This window comes from Psammomys obesus, unplaced genomic scaffold (assembly GCF_907164565.1).
Source record: "Psammomys obesus unplaced genomic scaffold, mPsaObe1.curated_primary_1811, whole genome shotgun sequence".
In the NCBI taxonomy this organism is placed as follows: domain Eukaryota; kingdom Metazoa; phylum Chordata; class Mammalia; order Rodentia; family Muridae; genus Psammomys; species Psammomys obesus.
Genome location: NW_026596069.1, coordinates 26,971,033 through 26,985,734, shown reverse-complemented (window position 1 = coordinate 26,985,734; position 14,702 = coordinate 26,971,033). Strand labels below are relative to the sequence as shown.

At 38.8% G+C, this 14,702-nt stretch overlaps 1 pseudogene; it reads left to right on the top strand.

Annotated features, from left to right (window-relative positions):
- The first annotated feature begins 13,730 nt into the window (after positions 1-13,730).
- Positions 13,731-14,494, top strand: LOC129690220 (NADH dehydrogenase [ubiquinone] iron-sulfur protein 3, mitochondrial-like; annotated as a pseudogene).
- The last annotated feature ends 208 nt before the right edge of the window (positions 14,495-14,702 follow it).

The window sequence follows — 14,702 nt, the reverse complement described above, 5'->3', positions numbered from 1 at the left end:
GGAATAGAGGAAAAAAGATTCCCTCCTCCATGTCCCAAAAAATATTTTCAACAAAATCAATGAAGAAAATTTCCCCAAGTTAAAGGAGAAGCCAATAAGGATACAAGAAGCCTACAGAACACCCAGTAAATTACACTAGAAAAGAAAATCCTCCTGCCACATAACAATCAATACAGTAAGTATACAGAACAAAAAAAAAAAATACTAAAAGTTGCAATACTAAAAATATATAATGGCAAACCAACTAAAATCACTCCTGACTTTTCAACAGAGAGTAAGGGCTTGAAGACGGCTTTCCAAGCAAATGGACCCTAGAAACAAGCAGGGGTACCCATTCAAATATCTGATAAAATAGACTTTCAACCAAAGTTAATCAAAAGAGATGGGGAAAGACACTTCATACTCATCAAGGGAAAATTCCACCAGGAAGATATCACAATCCTGAACATCTATGCCTAAATACAAGGGCACCCACATTTGTAAAAGAAATATTGATAAAACTTAAACCACACATAGATCCCCACACATTAGTAGTGGGAGACTCTCAACAAAACAGAAATGAAACAAAGAAACAATGTCTCTAACAGAGGTCATGGATCAAATAGACATTTACAGACATTTACAGAACTTTACACCCAAACACAAAAGAATTTACCTTCTTTTCAGCATTTCATGGAACCTTTTTCAAAATAGACCATATACTGAGTCACAAAGTGAGCCTCAACAGATACAAGAAGATTGAAACAATCCCTTGTATCCTGTGTGATCACCATGGAATAAAGCTGGACCTCAACAACAACAGAAATAGCAAAAAGCCTACACAGACGGAAACTGAACAACTTGCTACTAAATGACAGCTAGGTCAGGAAAGAAATAAAGAAAGAAATTAAATTCTTCCTAGAATTCAATGAAAATGAATACACAAAATACCCAAACTTGTGGGACAAAATGAAAGCAGTGCTAAAAGGAAGTTCATAGCACTATGTGCCTTCAAGAAGAAATTTGAAACAGCTCATTCAAGCAACTTAATGGATCATATAAAAATCCTAGGAAAAGTGGTTGCCCTAGTAAGGGAAACATAAGCTCAGTGACTGGCTCTCTGATAATGTCCCCCTCGGGGTGGAGCAGCCTTACCAGGCCACAGAAGAGGACAATGCAGCCAGTGCTGATAAGCCTGATAGGCTAGGGTCAAATGGAAGGGGAGGAGGACCTTCCCTATCAGTGGACTTGGAAGGGACATGGAAGGAGAAGAGGGAGGAAGGGTGGAATTGGGAGGGGATGAGAGAAGGGGCTACAGTTGTGATACAAAGTGAATAACTTGTAATAAATAACATAAAAGAAAGAAAGAAAGAGAGAGAGAGAGAGAGAGAGAAAGGAAGAAAGAAAGAAAGAAAGAAAGAAAGAAAGAAAGAAAGAAAGAAAGAAAGAAAGAAAGAAAGAAAGAAAGCTTTACTGTTTCCTGAGGGTTTGCCTCTCTTGTTGAATTTCTCAAAGAACCAGGGAATCAGGGTCTGGCTCTCTTGTGATACAATCTGGCCAGGCTATGGAGAAAGAGGATTGAGGCAGTCCTGATGAGACTTAATAAGCTAGGGGCAGATGGCAGAGGAGGTGGACTCCCCCATTCTGTGGACTAGGGAAGGGGATGAAGAGAAAAGGGACTGAGGGTGGTCCTGGGGAGAGCTGAGGAAAGGGGCTTCAATTGGAATATATAATAAATAAATTGTGAAGAAATTATTAAAAAAGAAAAAAGTTAATTATGGCATAACTACATATTTCTTTTGTTTTACCAGTTTTGTAATTCAAATAATTAAAGATCTAATGAAACAGAAAAAAAAAAAAAACCCTAGGAAAAGAAGAAGCAGACACACCAAAAAGGAGTGACGGCTGGAAATACTCAAACTCAGGGCTGAAATCAATCAATTAGAAACAAATAAAACTATTCAAAGAATCAATTGAACGAAGAGCTGGTTCTTTGAGAAAATCAATAAGATAGACAAACCTTTAGCCAAGCTAACTAAAAGGCAGAGAGACAGCATCGAAATCGACAAAATCAGATATGAAAAGGGGGACATAATGACAGACACTGGGGAAATCCACACAATCATTACGATTTACTTCAAAAGTCTATATGCCACAAAATTTGAAAATCTAAATGAAATAGACAATTTTCTTGATCGATTTCACTTACCAAAACTGAATCAAGACCAGGTAAATCAATTAAGTAATCCTATATCCCCGAAGGAAATAGAAGCTGTCATCAAAAGTCTCCCATCCAAAAAAAGCCCCAGACCAGATGGTTTCAGTGCAGAATTCTGCCAGACCTTCAAAGAAGAGCTAAGTCCAATTCTCTTCAGACTATTTTACAAAATTGAACCAGAAGGAACATTACCAAACTCATTCTATGAAGCCATAGTCAACTTGGTACCTAAACCTCACAAAGACTCAACAAAGAAAGAGAATTTCAGGCCAATCTCCCTTATGAACATTGATGCAAAAATACTTAACAAAATACTTGCAAACCAAATACAAGATCACACCAAAGATATCATCCACTATGACCAAGTAGGCTTCATCCCAGGTATGCAGGGTGGTTCAATATATGGAAATCCATCAATGGGATCCACCATATTAACAAACTGAAAGAAAAAAAAAAAACACATGATAATCTCCCTAGATGCTGAAAAAGCATTTGACAAAATTCATCATCCATTCATATTTAAAGTTTTGGAGAGATCAGGGATACAAGGCACATATCTAAACATAGTAAAGGCAATATACAGCATGCCTATAGTCAACATCAAACTTAACGGAGAGAAACTTAAAGCAATCCCACTGAAAACAGGGACAAGGCAAGGCTGCCCACTTTCTCCATATCTCTTCAACATAGTTCGGGAAGTCCTTGCTAGAGCAATAAGACAGTTGAAGGAGATCAAGGGGATACAAATTGGAAAGGAAGAAGTCAAATTATCACTATTTGCAGATGATATGATAGTATACATGAGTGACCCAAAAACTCTACCAGGGAACTGCTGCAGCTGATAAACACCTTCAGAAAAGTGGCTGGATAAAAAATTAACTCAAAAAAAAAATCAGTAGCCCTCCTGTATACAAAAGACAAAACGGCTGAGAAAGAAATTAGGGAAGCAACACCCTTCACAATAGCTACAAATGACATAAAGTACCTTGGTGTAACTCTAACCAAGCAAGTCAAAGACTTGTATGAAAAAATTTTCAAGTCTCTGAAGAAAGAATTAGAAAAAGATATGAGAAGATGGAAAGATCTCCCATGTTCATGGCTTGGCAGGATTAACATAGTAAAAATGGCCATCTTACCAAAAGCAATCTACAGATTCAGTGCAATTCCCATCAAATTGCCAACACAATTCTTTACAGACCTGGAAAGAAAAATTCTCAACTTCGTATGGAATTGCTAAAACAATCCTCTACAATAAAAGATCTTCTGGACGTATCTCCATCCCTGATCTCAAGCTGTACTATAGAGCAACAGTTATAAAAATTGCATGGTACTGGCAAAGAAACAGAATGGTGGATCAATGGAATCGAACAGAAGACCCAGAAATAAACCCACACACTTACGGACACCTGATTTTTGACAAAGATGCCAAAACCATACAATGGAAAAAAGATAGCATCTTCAACAAATGGTGCTGGTCCAACTGGATGTCTACATGTAGAAAAATGAAAATAGATCCATACTTATCACCCTGCACAAAACTGAAGTCCAAGTGGATCAAAGACCTCAACATAAAACCAGACACATCAAATTGGTTAGAAGAAAAAGTGGGGAATACCCTAGAATTCATTGATACAGGAGACAACTTCCTGAACAGAACACCAACAGCACTGGCTCTAAGAGCAATAATCAATAAATGGGACCTCAAGAAACTGAAAAGCTTCTGTAAAGCAAAGGACACCATCATCAAACAAAGCGACTGCCTACAGATTGGGAAAGAATCTTCACCAACCCTCTATCTGACAGAGGGCTAATATCCAGTATATATAAAGAAATAAAGAAGCTGAAAAGCAGCAAACCAATTAATCCAATTAAAAATTGGGGAACAGAGCTACACAGAGTATTCTCTGTAAAGGAATATCGAATGGCAGAGAAACACTTAAAGAAATGCTCAACATAATTAGCCTTTAAGGAAAAGCAAATCAAAACGACCCTGAGATTTCACCTTACTCCTATCAGAATGGCCAAGATGAAAAACTCAAGTGACAACCCATGCTGGAGAGGTTGTGGAGAAAGGGGAACCCTCCTCCACTGCTGGTGGGAATGTGAACTTGTACAACAACTCTCTAAATCAATCTGGTGCTTTAGCGCTTCCTCAAGACCAAGCCACACCACTCCTAGGCATATATCCAAAAGAGGCTCAAGTACACAATAAGGACATTTTCTCAACCATGTTTGTAGCAGCTTTATTTGTAATAGCCAGAAGCTGGAAACAACCCAGATGCCCCTCAACTGAAGAATGGATGCAGAAATTGTGGTACATCTACACAATGGAATATTACTCTGCAATTGAAAAGTAAGGAAATCATGAAATTTGCAGGTAAATGGTGGGATCTGGAAAGGATCATCCTGAGTGAGCTGTCCCAGAAGCAGAGACACACACACTATATAGTCACTCATATAGACATGTAGTATAGGATAAACCTACTAAAAAACTGTACATCTAAAGAAACTAATCAACAGAGAGTACCCTGACTAAAATGCTCAATCTCCACCCCTAAAGGCAAAGAGGATGAACATCAGAAGAAGAAGAAAACAGGAAACAAGCTAGAAACCTGCCACAGAGGGCCTCTGAAAAGCTCTGCCCTGCAGACTATCAAAGCAGATCCTGAGACTTATGGCCAACTATTGAGCAGAGTGAATGGAATCTTTTGTAAGAAGTGGGAAAAAGTAAGATCTGGAGAGGACAGTGTGGGTATAATGTTTTTTTTTAATGTAAACACCTTACCCTTGTTCATTCAAATGCTGATTTCTACCCCCCCCTTCTCTGTTTCAATCCAGATATTGCATTGTGATTGATACTCATCCTATGCATCCTTTCTCAACTTGGTGTAAACTTTCAAATAAAGTAACTAGACACAATGTTGAGCTGGGAGGAGCCAAAGACAGGAAAGAGGGGAAGAGCTAGAGAGCAGGAAATGAGTGGGAGGAGAAAGGGCAGAGGGAGAGCTTGGAGATGGAGCTGGAGGAGAGATCTTGGAGGATGTGGTGCATGAACCAAACCTAAGATTTAACAAAAAACAAGTATAATATGGGAAATATAATGCTAGGAATCTATTAGGGCTTGGCGGTTTAGGATGGAGTAACTATTGCCCAGCATTATGTTTTAGGTTAACTAAATAAAACCAGTCTCTGTGTGGTGATTTGGGTATACAGCTGTTTAGGACTAACAGCAGCATTACTAAAAGATAATTATTAGTAAATATTAAAAACCCTTACAACAGGACAGGAACTCTACAAAGAGAGCAACAGAACCAGAAATTTGAACACAGGGGTCTTCCCAGAGACTCATACTCCAACCAAGTACCATGCATGGAGATAACCTACAACCCCTGCACAGATGTAGCCGATGGCAGTTTAGTGTCCAAGTGGGTTACATAGTAATGGGAAGAGGGACTGCTTCTGACATAATCTGATTGGCCTGCTCTTTGATCACCTCCCCATGAGGGGGGAGCAGCCTTACCAGGCCACAGAAGATGACAATGCAGCCACTCCTGATGAGATCTGATAGACTAAGATCAGAAGGAAGGAGAGGAGGACCTCCCCTATTAGTGGACTTGGGGAGACTCATGCGTGAAGCAGAGGGAGGGAGGGTTGGATCGGGAGGGGCTTATGAGAGGATACAAAGAAGAAAGTGTAATTAATAAAAAAAGAAAAAATAAAACAGAACAACTCGGGAAAAAAAAAGAAAAAAGCTTCTGGAAAGCAAAAGACACAGAACAAAACTACAGCCTACAGACTGGGAAAGGCTCTTCACCAACCCTATATCTGACATAGGGCTGATATCCAGAATATATAAAGAACTAAAGAATTTAAAATGCAATAAATCAAGCAATCCAATTAAAAAAAAATGGATTATAGAGCTAAACAGAGAATTCTTTGTAGAGGAATGTAGAATGGCAGAGAAACACTTAAAGAGATGCTCAACATCCTTAGCCATCAGAGAGGGAGATATATTCATGAAGCTACCAAATAACATAAATGTGAACATATAATGATGTACCACAGTGGCTTTTTAACTTCTTTTTGAGATTATAATGTAATCATAAAATTTCCTATTTTCCCTTCCTCCCTCCAAACCTTTTTCATATACACTTCTTGGCTCTATTTCAAATTCACATCCTCTTTTTTTTTTGTTAGCTGCTGTTATATTCATATATGTACATACACATACATTCAAAATTGGATAACCACTTGCCGTACTTTTCCCTTGGGAAGACTATTTCTCTCATGGTCAGCATTTCTTACTTTCTATAGTTCTCTGTGTAGGGCTGAGACCTTATGGGAATTTCCCTGTCCACTTAACTACGTTTATTGTTGCTGTACTTGTTAAGTTCATGTTTAGGGAGTTGTGTTGGTGAAATTTATGAGTGTCCTGAATGTTCAACAATGGGGAACTTATGCTAACTATCCAAGCCTGGTAAAGTCATGGATCTTAGGGGATAACCAACAATTACTAACCCTAAATTATCTCTAACTATATTTCAAATATTTGTTCTTGTACCCACAGATAAATGTAGATCTTACCCCTCAACAAGAAAACTTCTAAATAAAAGCAAAGGATGGAGACCATTAAAGAAAACCACAACCAATCAAATTCAGAGTTATGGATCTCAGGCCCAATGGATATATTTACAATACCATAGTGTTTTGAAAATTTCAAACATCTTCTCATAGTTTCTTTCCTCTCACTCTGCCTTTAGAACACTTGGCTAACTTTTTGTTGGACATATAAACCATTTAAGGAGTAATTCATAAATTATAAGTATTAATTTAGTTAATAACACATGCTGTTCTAATTTTCCATTTATAGAATGCTGTATTTAGTTTATTTTCTTAGTGAGATTCTGCATCACTAATGTACAGTTAATGAAGCTTTTGTCGATACAAATAGTAAATCATACAACAGTGAAAAATCAGGGCTTATTTTTCCTTCTATACTACTGATATTAAATATCAGTAGTAAAATAATCATCAAACTTAAAAGTTTCTCTACTACTTACTGGCTCTGATTTTCTGACTTCTCTCAGAAGTTCTACCAGCAACTTCATTCATGTGCACATACGGACACATAGGCCATCTACACATACACACACAGCTGAGATTATAAAATAAGTCTTCAACAAATTCAGTTCTATAACAGTGATTATTTTCCCAAATATCAAAACACATGGATTATGCATTATTTTTCAAATGAGTTGAATAACTGTTTTCTTGTTTTGTTTTATTTTTCTTTTTATTGAAAAGAGCTTTTTCATATAATATATCTTAATTAAGTTTCACTCCCTCTACTCCTCAGTTCTTCCCCACCCCCTATACCATCTGAATTACCCTCTTTCCGTCTCTTCTCAAAAAACAAACAAGCTTCTATCAGATAATAATAAAATAAAATGCAATAAAATAAAAAACAATACATTGGAATGGGACAAAACAAACAGAAGAAAAGAAGCTCAAGATAAGTTACAAGAAACATATAGATGCAGAAACCCACTTATTTGCACACTCATCAGTCGCATAAAACCACTAAACTGGAAGCCATAATATATGTGCAAAGGACATGTAGGATAAAAATAAGAATATATATATATATATATTTTTTTTTTTAATAAGATAATTCTTTAAAGCCCTGCCACAACATAATGAGACAAAGTATCTTCAAAGCTGCCACTGAGTTCATTTTCCGTTAATCATCTGCTGATGGGCACACAGCCTACCCTTAAGAGTAGTGTGTTTCCCTTTGGAGGAAACTAAATTTTCATTTGCAAGTGTTTATCCATTGGAGATACCTTCTGTGTTAGGGATGGGGGCATGTGACAACTTCCTCTCTCAGTGCTGCGACTGTGCATGCTGCTTCGGTGAGTTCATATGTGCGTGAGGAAGGCCTTGTTTCCTTGGTGTTTTTCATCCCTATTGGCTCTCTCTACCTCCTATTCTACTGGGCTCACTGAGCCCTGGGGAGAGGGATTTGATAGGGGAATCCTATTTAGGGCTGGTTGTCTCTCACTCTCTGATATTGTCTGGCCGTAGATCTCTGTATTTGTTCCCATCCGCATTGGAGGAAGCTTCTCTGATGATGGCTAATCAAGGCACTGATATGATTTCCTGGCCAGACATTTTGTTTGTTTGTTTGTTTGTTACCTTCAGCTTTTGGAATTTTGTTTTCCTTCCACCTTCTTTCCCTTTGCTCATGTGTCTTCAGAATGGCTCAGGACTACTCTTGGTGGTTCCAGCCCACCCAAATGCCTGTGCACTGGGAACTGCTCACCAGTTGTCAGTGGCTGGCTGGGCACCAGTCTTTAGGAGGACACTGCTGGATTGGTGAAGAGGGCCGCTGCCCTCCTTCAGACCAGACTGCCCTCTGGCTGAGCAGCAGTGAACTCAAGAGCCTCTTCAGTTCATTCACCCTGAAATTCTTTTTGGTCACAGCCTTCCTTGCATAAGTCCCTCTTCTTCCCCAGTCTCTTCCAGATTACTCTGTGGAAACAGAGATCAGGTAGAAGCTTCCATGGATGTTCACGAGAGATAGTGAAGGAGGAGAACTTCCCTGGCCAGCATTTAGCACATCAGGCTCATCAAGTGAGTTCTTTCATTGTTGTCTGGGTTGGTAATGTCCACTTAGCTCAGAGAAAATCCTGTGTTATAGAGAGCCATGGTGGGGAAATTGACACAAGGCATGTCTGTGAGGGTCTGGTGGTCACCCCCAGTTACAGCCAGAAGCAGTAGCTCCCAGAAGGCTGTCTGGATCTGATTAGTGAAGCTCTCGGGTGAAATGCAGCCAGAAACTGGAGTGGCTCCAGTGGCAGCAGCAAACTTCAGCACAGCTGTGTGGGTAGAGTTCCTGGATGCAGAAATCAGTGGGTTCTCAATTGCATTGACAGCTTGAGCTTGTGTTTCAAAAGTAAACAACAGCTTTTACCAGGTCTTCTTCAGACTTATAATGCAGATACCATCAGTTTTCCTTCTAAACAAACTACTCCAGCTGGAAGTCAAGGTTGGTGCCACTTAAGTGGGTTTTTTAGCTAGGAATTTCAGACATCATCCTTCTTCATCTTCAGGATACCAAAGTCTCCAGACACTTTTTGAGTTTCCCTTTAAGTTATGATGAGAATCAAGAACAACTCCTTATGAACTTGTCCCTGGAGAGCACAAAACAGCAAGTTGAGTAAATGTTAAGCATGGCTAATCAACACTAATTAGAGTCAGGGATTGCAACTGATTACAGATTTAGTGTCAGCTACTGCATTTGAGTCTACTTAAATTTCATTTAATCTTCATTCTTTAGGAGAATAGAACTAATAGAACAAGTATATATTAATGCAATATATTAATATTCCAATTAATTTATTATTTATAATATGTTAATATATTATAATTGCTTTATATGTATATATAAAGGAGATTTATTAGAGTCAGTTACAACTTGTGGTCAGGTGAGTCTAACAATGGTTTCCTCCTAATGGAAAGGCCAAGAACCCAGTAGATGTTCATTGCACAAGATGGAATGCCTTACCTCAACTGGTCTTCAGTCTACTTTAGAATTCCCCAAAGTGGGTTCTAATGATAGTAATGTCTCAGCAGCAGGGCAGATGAAGTTGCCAGTGAGACTGAGGGCCAACAGGCAAAATTGAAAAGCTTCTTCCTTCCCTGTCCTTTATTTCTCCAGGTGATGTGGCCTAGATTTAGGGTTGGTCCTTCCACCTCAAATGATGCAAGCAGGAAAATCCCGTACAGCTGTGCCCAGCTGCTTGGGCTTTTAGTTGACTCCAGATGTAGTCAAGTTGGAAAGCAAGATTAATCATCACTACCATAAAATTTATCATTTTGAAATATTGTTAAAGACAGTTTATAGACAGTCAGACTTGTATTTTACTTTCATTGTGTTTCTTTCTCTTAAGAATTTACAGAACCTTTTGCTTCAGGAATAATCATGGGGCAAGAGCTATTATCTGAACAAGCCTCCTTCCCTGACATTTTGTATTTTGAAGACAAAAGCCAATTAAATAATCAAGCTGGAATGTTTCTAAGTATAGTGGTATCTTAGTTACTATTATGTTGCTGTGAAGAGGCACCATGACCAAGGCAACCCTAATAAATGAAAGCATTTAGTTGGGGACTTGCTTACAATTTCAGCCTTTTATTATCAGTAGCTGAAATGTTTATATCCTGATCCACAGTTAGCAGGCAGAAAAAGAGAGAGAAAGAGAAAGATTGAAATGCTAGGCCTCGTACAAGCCTTGCTACCTCAAAGCCTACCCCAGTGACACACCTACTCCAACAAGGCCACACCTAATCCTTTCCTAAACAAACAATCCACCAACTAGGGACTAGACATTCAAATATGAGCCTGTTGGGGCCATTCACAATTCAAACCACCACAAATGGGAAGGTACAACTTTCAAAGGAATAGTGTAAGATAGGACAACTTAATTTTTAGCTGTGTTTATGATAAAATGAAAAGAAGAGAATCTTGCTTTGTTTTCAAATCAGGCTAAAAAATTGATGCACATTTATGCTGATTTAATCAAATGTATGCCACTTTTCCTGACTCCAAACAGAATTGTATCTTACTTACTCATCAATGGAGAACTGAAGCCTAGAATCACATGTAATATGGATTACAAAAACAATGTAGCATGACATTTGACACAAAAAATATGATAAAAGAAATTTTGTATCTTTACAGTGGCTATTATACTATCCTTCCATTTTGCAAATAGTATACTTATGGGCATCAGTGGCACTTTAAAGCACATTATTCTTACTTCTTTAAGGTATTTCCCTTTCCTTTCAGAGTAGGCATGGTCATTCCTTAGACCACTCAAATGTGCTCAGGTGAAGGTATTACTTTCAGGTGAACATGTTGAGAAAGTCTTTGCCTTTCCCCAAAATAGGCAAAAGTCTTTGCCTATTTCACTCTGTCTCTGCAACTGGCAGTGTTTTTATGGGTGGCACTTTGGGCAGCTTGAATTCTAGAGTGGGAGTGATACCTAAAAGGGAAGCCAGACCATCCATGAAGAGAAAAGAGAAATAAAAGGGTGAACTGTTCTGATTTTAGCTATTATTGGGGTTGTTTTCACAGTTCCTGAGCAGTTAAACCAATAATGAGACTCAGAGTGTTTACTTCTCAGTAAATTTATGCTGATTTCAAACATGAACTTCCTTTTAAGGGCACACCCTGGAAGAGACTTTGCAGGTTCAGAGCAGAGCTGAGCTACATAGATGGTACCCTGCATTAGAGGGAGCCACTTATAGATTGCTTACATCATTCTCAAGAAATTGACCAGACATGGAAGCTCACTATAATTCTGCCAAGCAGATTAAAAATGCAAGATTGTTATCAGCAACACTGAAAATTCAATTCTGAGCCAGCTTGAAGCACATGAAATCCTATTCCTCTGTGTCTTCAAAGAAAAAGAAAAGAAAAGGTAGAAAGAAAGAAAACAAATCTGCCATACACAATAACTTCCTAGAATCCATTTCTGCCGCCTCTGACTTGCATAGTTACCTGTAAGACATCCGAATATGCTTCCTCACATCCATACTTCTGGAGCCTCCTCCTTTCTCTACCTCTTCTTAGGATTTAGCAGGAGTAGTTACTTGATCACACCTGCAAGTCATTTAAATATCCTGGGAAATAATTTATCTGCGCCTGAAAGCTTAAATTAAAGCTGTAAAGTGCTCCCTTATTATCTCTGCACCCATCTTGTACATCAATTCCCTCCTAATGATGTTTGTTCTAGATCTGCCAGCTTGAAAATTATTTCCTTGATGGAGAAAAAAAAAGAAGCAAAACAGAATTTGAATAAATCTCCAGGCTCTGCTATGCTGCATAACTTTATATCTTTTGTTATAAATTACAGACTTTTCCCAAGGGGCGTGGATTGTTTTGAGCAACTGTGCATTTCTATAATATGCCAAGAATGGCTATTTATTAGGGATAAAGCCTAGTTAAAAACTAGTGTAGCTGAAAATCTATACACATGTACTCAGACAAATTGCTAACCTGATCATAAAAAGATTAGCCTGTGCAAAGAACTCAAAGAGATACCTGAAGCACTCTGGTGCTGTGGAAGACTCAGGTCAAAATAGGTTTTGATCCCAAGCAGCCAGAGACACAACAATCACAGTGATTCAAGATCTTCCTCTGTATTCTTACTGTTGTCTTTATACAGGCAGGAATAGTAACTGAGAATCCCTAGATTTGGTGGTGGTGTTCAGTGTTCAGTGTTTGCCATGTTTAGTATCCTGACATCTTCTCTTATACAAAAGCAAGCCACTGAGGTCTCATCTGAGCTCTCATTCACTCCTAGGGTCAGACATGATGATTTTCCCTTTGGTTTCTTATTGATGGATTTGTTCAGGATTCACTTAATTTATAGTACGAGAGATTACTGATTCTAATCTGTGAAATTCCGCTGGTCATATTCCCTTTAAATCACCCAGATGCAGACTATTTGTCTCAGAACTTCAAAAATCTTCCTTATAAAAAGATCAAATGATTTCTATCTCCTACAGTTTCTGCTGCCTTCATATAACATACTCTCCTCTTTTAGATGATCAGAGGAGCCACAGTAGCTAGCATTATCTAGCTTGTTATTTTGTTTGGCTTTCTTTTTATTTCTTTTTTTTCTCTTCTCCTCCTCTTCCTTCTTTTTCTTTTTCTTCTTCTTCTTTTTCCTGTATAAGCCTGGCTGTCCTGGACTCTCTCTGTAGACCAGGCTGGCCTTGAACTCACAGAAATCCCCTTGCCTCTGCCTCCCAAGTGCTGGAAATAAAAGCATGTGCCACCACAGTGTACTTAGTTTGTTGTTTGTTTGTTTCTTTGTTTGTTTGTTTTTGTAATCCTCATAATAAATGTTCTGAGTCTTCAGCATGTATCACAAAAGTCTGGGAACACCTGGTTCAACAGTGTGCAGTGATTATTTATAATGCAGATTAGCCAGTGCTCCTTCTCAACACCAGTTACATAATTAGTAGGGCATCACAAAGAATGAAAGTACCCAGTCCCTTGATCAGACTCTATTAGGAAGTTCAAGATGGAGAGTACAGAGCATGGGGCTTTCTTACTCTTTATCAAATAGCTTTGACAACTCACCATTTTCTCAAAACATAAAGAAAATTTTTCCTAGATCTTCATTATTTAGGATGATACATAGGAAAATATATTGGAGCACCAAGTAATTGGCTCATATCGACTTGCTTTTTTTCACATTACAAAAATCAATTAAGTTCATTCTCAAACTCAAGGAATGAGTATTTGAACTCAGGGTGTCTCAGTGCCTATAAACATTAAAATACATATAAAATTATGTATTTTATAGAATTTATTATAATAATGGTCATTAGTTTTCTCTGAAACCTGTGTCATTAAGAATTTGATAATGTTGAGAATAGTGTTGTTATCTTCAAGTCCTACAAGCACTGGAGTTTGTATCAGAAGTTATTATTTGGCTACTTCATAGGCACCTTGTGGAACATGGTGGCTGCCGCAGCCAGGGCCTGGCAACAAGGGCTCATGGCAGCCGTTTTCCATAGCGAGGGGGGCTGGGCGACCCTCTGTGCTTTTGCAGCGAGTGAGGAGGGAGAGTGGGGCAGCTGACACACACCCCACTGTAGACCACGGAATGATGTGGCACTTAAGCAGCTCTCAGCATTTGGAGAGTGTGTGGCCGGAACCCTACCCAAGTATGTTCAACAGGTTTAGGTGACCTGCTCTAATGAGTTAGACATCTCTATCCATTCTGATGGAGTCATCCCAATCCTCAAGGACCACTCCAATGTTCCAATCACTGGCTGACTTAACGGCAGTGCATATCCCAACTAGGCAGAAGCATTTTGAGATTGTCTACAACCTGCTGTCTCCGCGCTTTAACTCAAGGACCCGTGTGAAGACCTATGCAAATGAGCTGATATCCATTGAGAATCTGTGCGGAAGGCTTGTATAAGAGGGAGTTCTGGGACATGTTTGGAGTTTTCTTTTTTAACCACCCTGACTTAAGAAGGATCCTGACAGATTATGGCTTCGAGGGACATCTTTTCCTGAAAAGTTTTTCTTTCTCTGGCTATGTTGAGTTATGTTATGATGATGAGGTGAAGCGGGTAGTGGCTGACCCAGTGGAGTTGGCACAAGAATTCCCTAAGTTTGACTTGAACAGCCCCTGGGAGGCCTTCGCTGCCTATAGTCAGCTCCCTGAGAGTCTCAAGCTTGACGCTGGAGACAAGAAGCCTGAAGCCAAGTAGTTTCAAAAGCACGTGTATCCTAGTGGAAAAATTCTTTATCTACGGTTGTCTGTGTAAATTTCCCCAGGGACATCCACCCCTAAAAAAAAGAAAAGAAATGAAAGAGAGAGAGAGAGAGAGAGAAAGAGAGAAAGAGAGAAAGAAAGAAAGAAAGAAAGAAAGAAAGAAAGAAAGAAAGAAAGAAAGAAAGAAAGAAAGAAAGAAAGAA